Genomic DNA, 11,514 nt, shown 5'->3' with positions numbered 1-11,514 from the left:
AACTAGGTGATCAGGCCCAGTCAGCACAGGTCTATGAAAGGCAAGTCCTGACTGACTAACCTGATCTCCTTCTATGACAAGGTGACTCACCTAGTAGATGAGGGAAAGACTGTGGATGCTGTCTACCTGATCTTCAGTAAAGCCTTTGACGCTGTTTCCCACAGCGTTCTGCTGGTGAAACTGGCTGCTCATGGCTTGGATGGGCATACTCTTCACTGGGTAAAAAACTGTCTGCATGTCTGGGCCCAAAGAGTTCTGGTGAATGGAGCTAAATTCAGTTGGCGGCCGGTCACAAGTGGTGTTCCCCAGAGCTCAGGGTTGGGGCCAGTTCTGTTTAATATCTTTATCAATGATTTGGATGAGAGGATCAAGTGCACCCTCAGTCAGTTTGCGGATGACAACAACTGGGCGGAAGTGTTGATCTGCTTGAGGGAAGGAAGGCTCTATAGAGGGATCTGGACAGGCTGGATTGATGGGTCGAGGCCAACTATATGGCATTCAACAAGGTTCAGTGCGTTTGGGCCGCAACAACCCCATGCAGTGCTGCCCAGCAGAAAAGGACCTGGGGGTGTTGATTGACAGCTGACTGAACATGAACCAGCAGTGTGCCCGGGTGGCAAAGGAGGCCAACAGCAATAGTGTGACCAGCAGGAATAGGGAAGGGATTGTCCCCCTGTACTCAGTGCTGGTGAGTGGTGATGTTGCAGTGCTTTGCCCCCACCCTGCCTCCCACCCCCCCCCGAGGTGCTGGAGAGTGTCCAGAGAAGGGCAGTGAAGGTGAAGGGTCTGGAGCACAAGTCTTATGAGGAGTGGCTGAGGGACCTGGGTCTGTTTAGCTTGGAGAAAAGGAGGCTGAGAGGAGACCTTATCACTCTCTGCAACTACCTGAATGGTGATTGTAGTGAGATGGGGGTTAGCCTCTATTCCCGATTAAGAAGTGACAGGATGAGAGGAAATGGCTTCAACTTGCACCAGGGGAGATTTGGATTGGATATTAGGAAAACTTTCATTACCCAAAGGGTTGTCAAGCACTGGAACAGGCTGCCTAGGGAAGTGGTGGAGTCACCACCATGGGAGGGATTTAAAAGAGATGTGGTGCTTAGGGACCTGGTTGAGTGGTGGACTCAGTAGTGTTAGGTTTACGGTTAGACTCGATGGTCTTAAAGGTCCTTTCCAACCTAAATGATTCTTTGATTCTATTAAAATGTTCTAAAAGCAGCCTTGATAGTACTGAAATTACTTCTTATAATGCATATTCAAACAGAACTTTAAAATTAATCTTTTAAATGTGAATTGTATTCCAACAGCTTTTCTTTCTATTGTGATTGCTCTCATTTTTCTTTTTTTTTTTTTTTTTGAGTGGAAAACCAGTCAGGACATAACACATTTCCATTACAGCTTCTTTGCTTCATCCTAACGATGTAAAATATTCTTATCATAAATTTTCAATTTTGTTTTTAAATGTGCACCCATTAGAACTTCTTTATACAGTATGATTCCTTAAACTCTTCAAAATTATGTTGCATCATTCTGAATCTTCTTGTGCTCTCTATCCTCCCTTTTCCCCCAGTTTAATGCCAGAATGTTATATTCCAAGTCAATGATGTGTGGCATAAAGTAAACAAATGTGTGTAGTCTTGCCAAACTTTATATGATACTCCACTTTTTCACCTTCCCGCTCTCCAAGCATCTGCCACTCATGACTATACGCTTTCCCACCACCGTATGAGATGGTAATTTTGAGTCCTATTGAATTTCAGTAGTGATTCTCCTAAATCTCATAGACTACTATTAAACCTCTCCACCCTTAGCATTATCTTATTTTTAATATTATTATTATTTGTGCAGTCCTACTTGCTGTTGGACATATTTTTGGGGTGGTCCTGCATTGTGATTTGTCTTCAAGAGCATATTAGTATCAAAAGAGAAAAACCTTTTGTCTTCTGCTTTTTTTTCTTTATTTTTCTTTGACATTCTTTGTTGTGATTATCTTTTTATTTGAATTCATGCATACTAAATAAAATATCATCCCAGATATTTTCCTTTCAGTCTCTTTAGGATGACTTCTCACAGATCTATAATGTCTGGGGTTCTACTTGATATTATAATTGCATTTTTCCCCAAAGAGGTTTTAAATGCTTATTGAGATTTTCTGTGCTCACTCTGTTTGCTCTGAAGTCAGGAGTTAAACATCTCTTTGATGAGTTTCTTTTGACTCGTTCCAGAGCCTCAACATCCTTCTTGTGGTGAGGGGCCCAGAAGTGAACACAGGATTCGAGGAACGGTCTCACCAGTGCCGAGTACAGAGGGAGAATAACCTTCCTGGACCATTTGTAGCATAGAGGGTGCTGCAGGAGTGTCTTCTGTGAGAAGACACCAGGAGCCATTTCAAAAATGTACTGAGCAAGTTAACACCGTGGCACAGTCTAAAGTAAAAGAAGGGTAACACCATTTCTGATCCAAACCGAGATGCCATTGGCCTTCTTGGCCACCTGGGCACACTGCTGGCTCATGTTCAGTCAGCTGTCAACCAAGACCCCCAGGTCTTTCTCCTCCAGGCAGCTTTCCAGCCAGTCTTCTCCTTGTCTGTAGCACTGCGTAGGGTTGTTGTGCCCCAAGTGCAGGACCCGGCATTTGGCCTTGTTAAACCTCATGCCGTTGGACTCAGCCCAGTGGTCCAGCCTGTTCAGATCCCTTTGCAGAGACTCCCTACCCTCCAGCAGATCCATGCTTCCACCCAGCCTTGTATCATCCTCAAATTTGCTAAGGGTGCACTCAATGCCTTCATCCAGGTCATTGATAAAGACATTGAACAGGGCTGGACCCAGCACTGAGCCCGTTTCATCGTTTCTATGTAGCATATAAAACTTGAATATTCATTTTGTTTCAGCAGGTGGTTTCTTTATGTATTTTTCCCATGTGTATGAATCTATGGTATCCAGGCATGTATGAAACCATCATTTTCTGCATTCCGTTGTAGCGGAGACCATGAGTTCCTTTCATAGATGTAGGCTCTTTTGAAAGAGATGATGACTTTCAGCAGAGTTGACAGACAGTAACTTTTGAGGCACTTCTGGAAACATTGTCTCTCTCTACCCCTTCCTGAGTCACTAAGACTTCCTTTGGTTTTACAGTAGGCCTACCAGCAAACTGCAGTAATTCACTGTTGCAGTATGAGACCAAATTGAGAGTGTGGAGACTAGATGGGCTCAGATACTAAAGCACTTTTAGTTGCAGATATAATTAATGTTAACAAGTGATATGACTTCCATGTTCCGTGGGAGGGTCAACATAATCCAGGAGAGAAGCTGGGTGGGTCAGCATAACAGTTTCTAACATGACCTCCCTGTCCCACAGGGGAGATGGCATGATCCTGCATGAACCAGTAGGAAGTCAGATGAGTCAGTGTAGCAGATCCAGCTGCACAATATGCAAAATAGGTGCAGGGCTGGGGGTTCCCTCTGTTTGCTCTCAGGTGCTCTGATGGCCTCTCTCCCTGAGCAACTGCACACCATGTCAGTTATAGAATTGGGTAGACAATACCCAATTCTAACTGGCTGAAACTCTTGCAGTTCCTAACAGTTAAAAGCTGTCTGTTTCCTCACTGTCTGCCCATCTGGAAAGGCAATGGTGCACATGTGGACAGTCGTTTCTATTGCTTTCTGTTCAGAGAGCTACTTTCCCTTTTGGGTATGAGAATGCTATTGTATTCAGATGCTGAAGTCCATAATGCAGGCAGGAATTTAACGTCTTGCTAATCTTGTTACTTTTTCTGTAGAGTAATCTGTAGGTAAGTTTAATAGCTAAAATTACAGTAATGAGATTTGCAGCTTCCCTGTTGTCATCCTGTAGTTTTCTGCTTCAGTTGTGGCTAGTTTTGCCTCTTGAGATGGCTGTAGGTACCCTTCTTTTACTTTAGACTGTGCCATGGTGTTAACTTGCTCAGTACATTTTTGAAATGGCTCCTGGTGTCTTCTCACAGAAGACACTCCTGCAGCACCCTCTATGCTACAAAAATATTGCCAGAGAAATCCAATACACCTGGCTAAAAATAAATCCTCTGTATGTTCCCATACCAAATTTATGCTGACAAGCTGGACCAAGTGTTTGGCCTGGTTATTTTGTTTTTCTTCTTGAGTTGCTTTTGAATTTGGGATATATGAGTTAATATGACATATCAAAGGTGGTCTCTGTTTCAGTAGCTGTTGTATTGCTTTCCATTCTTCTGCTGCCCAGATAAGTTTTCCTTGTCACTAGAAGTTATCAGAATACCATTCTTTAAGCCATTTTCACACCACATTAGCCACCATACATATGTGTGTATATACACTGTCAGAGTCCAATAGTCTCTGACCACATTCTTTTAGATATTCCACATGTGAAGGGAGTAATTTTTGATATCAAATTTAATTATTTAGAAAGGAACAACAGGGAGAGTAAGCTAGAGATTGACTGGGGGGGATCACACACTGAGCTCCAAGGCACAAGAGAAGACACAGACACAGGTAAGAGCCCAGGATCAAAAGGATCTGGCATCTTCCCCCACTAAGGTTGCGGGGGAGGGCTCAAAAGGAGATAGTGAGTGGAAACGTGTCCACTCATGGGGCAGAAAAACAACTCCCTTCTTGCCCATACCACCTCGGGTGTCGCTCCACAACAGATTTGGGGCTCTCAATGTGGAGGATGGACCGGAGGAAAACAAGGAGGAAGATGCACCCACATCAGAGCAGGGTCAGAGATCGAAATGGTGTAACCACTACATAATCATGACTGCCACAAGGACCGATAGAAGAGTCATAGTTATAGGAGACTCGCTACTGAAGGGGACAGAGGGTTCGATACGCAAACTCATCAGTGATATTGGGATTGGAGGCAGCCTGGGCTGTAGTGATCATGCACTGGTGGAGTTCAATGTCCAGAGGGATATGGGACAGGTGAGGCGCATAGTCAGGACCCTAAAAAAAAAGCAGACTTTCAGCTCTTCAAGAAATTACTCGGTAAGATCCCCTGGGACGTGGCCCTCCAAGACAAGGGAGTGGAATAGAGCTGGAAAATATTCAAGGATGCTTTCCATGAAGCACAAGAGCACTCAGTCCCTGTATGTAGAAAATCAGGCAGGGAAGGGAAGAGACTGATGTGGCTGAGTCAAGACCTGCTAGTTAAACTAAAGAAGAAGGGGGAACTACACAGTCAGTGCAAGCAGGGAAGGGTAACCTGCGACATGTATAGGAATGCTGCCCGGTTGTGTAGGGAAGAAGTCAGTGATGAGCAGGCATAGGATATAGGGGCGAAGTTAGAAAATCTTAGAGGGCTTAGCTCGCTGAAGTATGCACTGCCTGCTAGTAAAGGCCTTCAAGACCCTGGATGTTGATAAGGAAGGAGCTCATTCACAGACATTCACTGATAAGGGAACAGCTGGAATGTGGACAACAGCAGAAAGCCGCTTCATCTTGCTCTGCAGTCTTGGAGCTTTACCAGAATGAGACTGCACCTGCGCACAGATTGAGTTCAGGGACGATTCATGAGGAAGATGAAGGCTACTTCAGCCCTGAACCCCCAAAACCACAACCACCAGGAGACACTGTGCCTGTGCCAGTATGGGAGAAACTTCTCGAATCTAATTATAATAGGAAGTGGGAAAGGTCATGAATATGTAATAGGTGTTTATAAATAGGCATGTCTTCACACTGTAACTATCTGCTTGTTAGACCATACGGTGTGTGAGTTAGGAGGATTACCTCCTCGCACGCATCGGCAAATAAACATACACCTACTTTATAACCCTTAAATGAGTTACAGAGTTCGATTCCGCAAAACATCAGGAAGGCCAAGGCGCAGCTGGAAATAAACTTGGCAAGGGAAGTAAAGACTAATAAGAAGGGCTTCTAAAGGTGCGTCAATTCAAATAGGAAGGTCAAAGAGAACGTAGCCCCACTGATGGTTGGAAATGGTGATCATGTATCAACAGGCGAGGAGAAAGCTGAGGTATTTAAAAACTTTTTTGCCTGTCTTCACCGATAACTGCTCTCTTCACCGCTCCTGGGTTATGGAATAAGATGGTGACCAGGGGGATAAAGCCCCTCCCACTGTAGAGGAGGAACAGGTTCGTGACACCTGTGGAACCTGAACATTTATAAGTCTATGGGACCTGATGAGATGCATCTCAGAGTCCTAAGGGAATTGAAAGATGTGATTGGCCATCCACTCTCTATGATATTTGAAAAGTCATGGCAATCAGGAGAAATCACTGGTGACAGGAAGAAGAGTAAAGTTGTGGCCATTTTTACAAAGGGCAGAAAAGACGACCCTGGGAACTACTGACCTGTCAGCTTCACCTCTGTGCCTGGGGAGATCATGGAACAGATCTCCTTGAAGCTATGCTAAAGCACATGGAGGACAGGGAGGTGATTAATGGCAGACAGTACGGCTTCACCAGGGGCAAAACCTGTATGACCAACTTAGTGGCTTTCTATGATGGGGTAACCGCAGCAGTGGTCATGGGTAAACCGACAGATGTGATCTATCTAGACTTCTGTAAAGCCTTTGACACGGTCCCCCACAACATCCTCCTCTCTAAATTGGAGTGATATGGATTTGATGGGTGGACGGTGCAGTGGATAAGAAACTGGTTGGATGGTCATATTCAGAGAGTAGTGGTCAACGGCTCAAAGTCCAGATAGAGATCCGTGACTAGTGGTGTCCCTCAGGGGTCCGTACTGGGACCGGTGCTGTTTAATATCTTCATCAATGATACAGACAGTGAGATTGAGTGCATCCTCAGCCAGTTTGCAGATGACACCAAGCTGAGTGGTGTAGTTGCCACAGTGGAAGAATGGGATGTCATCCAGAGGGACCTGGACAGGCTGGATAAGTGGGCCTGTGAGAACCTCATGAGGTTAAACAAGGCCAAGTGCAAGGTCCTACACCTGGGTCGGGGCAATCCCGGATTTCAGTACACAGTGGGGGATGGCCTGATTGAGAGCAGCCCCAAAGAGAAGGACTTGGGGGTGCTGGTCAATGAGAAGCTTGACATGAGCTGGCAGTGTGCACTTGCAGCCCAGAAGGCCAACCGTATCCTGGGCTGCATCACAAAGGAGCGTGGCCATCTGGTTAAGAGAGATGATGCTGCCTCTCTATTCCTCTCTTGTGAAACCTCATCTGGAGTACTGTATCCTGTTTGGAATCCTCAACATAAGAATGATATGGAGCTGTTGGAACGGGTCCAGAGGAGGGCTACAAGGATGATCAGAGGCCTGGAGCACCTTCCCTATGAGGACAGGCTGAGAGAGTTGGGCTTGTTCGTCCTGGAGAAGAGAAGGCTCCGAGGAGATCTTATAGCAACCTTCCAGTACCTGAAAGGGGCCTACAAGAAAGCTGGAGAGGGACTATTCATAAAGACTTGTGGTGATAGGATGAGGGGGAATGGGTATAAGCTGGAGAAGGGCAGATTTAGACTAGACATAAGAAGGAATTTCTTCACCATGAGAGTGGTGAGACGCTGGAACAGGTTGCCAAGGGAAGTTGTGGCTGCCCCATCCCTGGAGGTGTTCAAGGCCAGGTTGGATGGAGCCTTGGGTAACCTGATCTAGTGGGATGTCCCTGCCCATGGCAGGGGGGTTGGAACTAAATTATCTTTAAGGTCTCTTCCAACCCTAATTGTTCTATGATTCTATGATTCTATGTTTGTGTTGTGTGATGGCACTCAAGATGATCTGCTCCATGACCTTCTCTGGCACCGAGGTCAGGCTGATAGGCCTGTAGTTCCCTCCCTTCTTGTTAAATGGGCATAACATTTGCTAACCTCCTGTCAAGTGGAACATCCCCTGTCAGCCAGGACTGCTGTTAGATGATGGAAAGGGATTTGGTGAGCACTTCTGCCAGCTCCCTTAATACCCTCGGGTGGATCCCATCTGGACCCATAGATTTGTGAATGTCTAATTGGCCGAGCAGGTCTCTAACCATTTTCTCTTGGATCATGGGGGCTTTGTTCTTCTCCCCATCCTTGTCTTCTGGCTCAGGGGCACGGGTACCTAGATGACAGTTGTCCTTACTATTAAAGACTGAGGCAAAAAAGGCATGAAGTACCTCAGCCTTATCCTCAGCCTTTGTCACCATTGTTCCCCCTGCATCTAGTAAAGGATGGAGAGTTCCCCTTATCCTCCTTTTTTTGTTATTTAAACAAACATTTTTATTATCTTTCACAGAACTTCCCAATTTCAGTTCTAGTTGGGCTTTAGCCCTTTTGATTTTCTCTCTTCATGATCTCACTTCATCCTTGTAGTCCCTCTGAGATACCTGACCCTTCTTCCAAAGCTGATATGTTTTCCTCTGGTCAGCCAAGACAGTTTTCTTCCCCTCCAGCTCATTTTTCAGCACATGAGGGTGGCCTATTCTTGCTCCGCCATGATTTACTTCTTGAAGAGCATCCATCCCTCTTGGGCTCCTTTGCCCTTAAGGAATGCCTACTAAGAGACTCTGACAACCAGCCTTTGTAATCAGTCCAAAGTCCAGCCTTCGGAAGTCCAAGGTGGCCGTTCTGCTGATCCCCATCCTTACTTCTCCAAGAACTGACAATTCTATCATCACGTGATCGCTGTGCCCCAGGCATTGTCCAACCGCCACATCTCCCAGAAGGCCTTCTCTGCTCACAAACAACAGATCCAACAGGGCACCTTCCCTAGTTGGCATGCTCACCAGTTGTGTCAGGAATTTTTCTTCCACACACTCCAGGAACCTCCAAGACTGTTTCCTCTCTGCTGTATTATACTTCCAGCAGACATCCCATAAATTGAAGTCCCCCACAAGAATAAGGTCTTGCGCTCATGAGACTTGTCCCAGTTATTTGTAAAATATCTCATCAGTCTCTTCTTCCTGATTGAGTGGTCTATAGCAGACTCCCGCCACGATATGCGATCATGAGATGATAGGTTTTCAGTTCTAGGTGAGGTGAAGAGGGAGATTAGCAGAACAGTCACATTAAACTTCCAGAGGGCTGACTTTGGATGGTTCAGAAGGCTGGTTAGAAAAGTCCCATGGGAGACAGTCCTTAAGAGTAAGGAAGCCCACGAGGGCTGGGTGCTCTTCAAATAGGAAATCCTAGCAGCTCAGGAGAAAGCCATCACCATGTGCCAGAAAAGGAGCTGGCGGGGCAAAAAACCAGCTTGGTTGAGTAGGGAGATCTTGAGAGACATCAAAAAGAAGAGGAACGTCTATGAGCTTTGAAAGAAGGGACAGGCTTCTTGGGGGGACTACAGGGAGGAAGTGAGATTGTGCAGTGAAAAAATCAGGAGGGCTAAGGCCCAACTAGAATTCAGATTGACCAAGTCTGTGAAAGATAATAAAAAATCTTTCTATAAAGACATTAACAATAAAAGGAGGACTAGGGAGAATGTTCAGCCCCTATTGGATTCAAAGGGAACAACTGTGACAGGGGATGAGGACAAGGCTGAGGTACTAAATGCCTTCTTCGCCTCAGTCTTTGTAAGGAAAGTTGTTCCCTCTGTGTACACACCCAGGAGTTAGAGGAGCAGAATGAGGCTCCCATGATCCATGAGGAGGTGGTTAGAGACTTGCTTGCCCAGATAGACACCCACAAGTCTATGGGGCCGGATGGGATTAACCCAAGGGTATTGAAGGAGCTGGTGGATGTGCTGGCCAAACCCCTTTCCATCATCTTCCAACAGTCCTGGAAGACTGGGGAAGTCCCACTGGACTGGAGGCTGGTTGACGTTGTGCCCATCTACAAGAAGGGTCGCAGGGAGGATCCAGGGAACTCCAGGCCTGTCAGTCTGACCTCAGTGCCAGGGAAAGTCATGGAACAGGTGATCTTGAGTGCTATCATGAAGCACATGCAAGAGAACCAGGTGATCAGGCCCAGTCAACACAGATTCACAAAAGGCAGGACTTGCCAAACTAACCTGATCGCCTCCTATGACAAAGTGACTCGACTACTGGATGAGGGAAAGGCTGTGGATGTAGTCTTCTTGGACTTCAGTAAAGCCTTTGATACAGTTTCTCATAGCATTCTGCTTCGGAAACTGTCAGCCTCTGGAGTGGTCAGGTGCACACTCTCCTGGATGGTAAATTGGTTGGATGGCCAGGCCCAGAGAGTGGTGGTAAATGGTGTTAACTCCAGCTGGAGGCCAGTGACAAGTGGGGTTCCCCAGGGCTTAGTGCTGGGTCCAGCCCTGTTCAATGTATTTATCAATGTCCTGGATGAAGGCATTGAGTGCACCCTTAGCAAGTTTGAGGATGACACTGAGCTGCGTGGAAGTGTCGATCTGCTGGAGGGTAGGGAGGCTCTGCAAAGGGAAATGAACAGGCTGGACCGCTGGGCTGAGTCCAACAGCATGAGGTTTAACAAGGCCAAATGCCGGGTCCTGCACTTGGGGCACAACAACCCTATGCAGTGCTACAGACTAGGAGAAGTCTGTCTAGAAAGCTGCCTGGAGGAGAGGGACCTGGGGGTGTTGGTTGACAGCCATCTGAACATGAGCCAGCAGTGTGCCCAGGTGGCCAAGAAGGCCAATGGCATCTTGGCTTGTATCAGAAACAGTGTGACCAGCAGGTCCAGGGAGGTTATTCTCCCTCTGTAATCGGCACTGGTGAGACCACACCTCGAATTCTGTGTTGAGTTCTGGGCCCCTCACCACAAGAAGGATGTTGAGGCTCTGGAGTGAGTCCAGAGAAGAGGGACAAAGCTTGTGAAGGGGCTGGAGAACAGGCCTTATGAGGAACAGCTGAGAGAGCTGGGGTTGTTTAGCCTGGAGAAGAGGAGGCTGAGGGGAGACCTTATTGCTCTCTACAACTACCTGAAAGGAAGTTGTGGAGAGCAGGGAGCTGGCCTCTTCTCCCAAGTGACAGGGGACAGGACAAGAGGAAATGGCCTCAAGCTCCACCAGGGGAGGTTTAGGCTTGACATCAGGAAAAAATTTTTCATGGAGAGGGTCATTGGGCACTGGAACAGGTTGCCCAGGGAGGTGGTTGAGTCACCTTCCCTGGAGGTATTTAAGGCATGGGTGGCCGAGGTGCTAAGGGGCATGGTTTAGTGTTTGATAGGAATGGTTGGACTTGATGATCCGGTGGGTCTCTTCCAACCTGATTATTCTGTGATTCTATGATTCTATGATTCTTGGCTGGGTAGTCTATAACAGAATCCCATCACAATATCTCACTTCTTGTGGGCTTCTCTGATTTTAACCAACAGGAACTCAGTCCCATCCTCACCATAATCGAGCTCAAGGGTATCAAAGCACTGTCTAACATAGGGGTTTACCCCACCTCCTCTCCTACCCTTCCTGTCCCACCTGAAGAGTTTATACCCCACCATAGCGGCACTCCAGTTATACGAGTCATCCCACCACGTTTCCGTGATGGCAACTACATCGTAGCCTCCTTGCCCTACAACAGCTTCCAACTCCTCCTGCTTATTGCCCATGCTGCGTGCATTGGTGTAAATGCACTTCAGCTGGGCTGGCGAACCTTCAGCCCTCATAAAGGGAATAAAGTTAATTG

The sequence above is a fragment of the Phaenicophaeus curvirostris genome, chromosome W (genome assembly GCF_032191515.1).
Source record: "Phaenicophaeus curvirostris isolate KB17595 chromosome W, BPBGC_Pcur_1.0, whole genome shotgun sequence".
NCBI lineage: Eukaryota > Metazoa > Chordata > Aves > Cuculiformes > Cuculidae > Phaenicophaeus > Phaenicophaeus curvirostris.
This window is presented reverse-complemented; position numbering follows the sequence as displayed.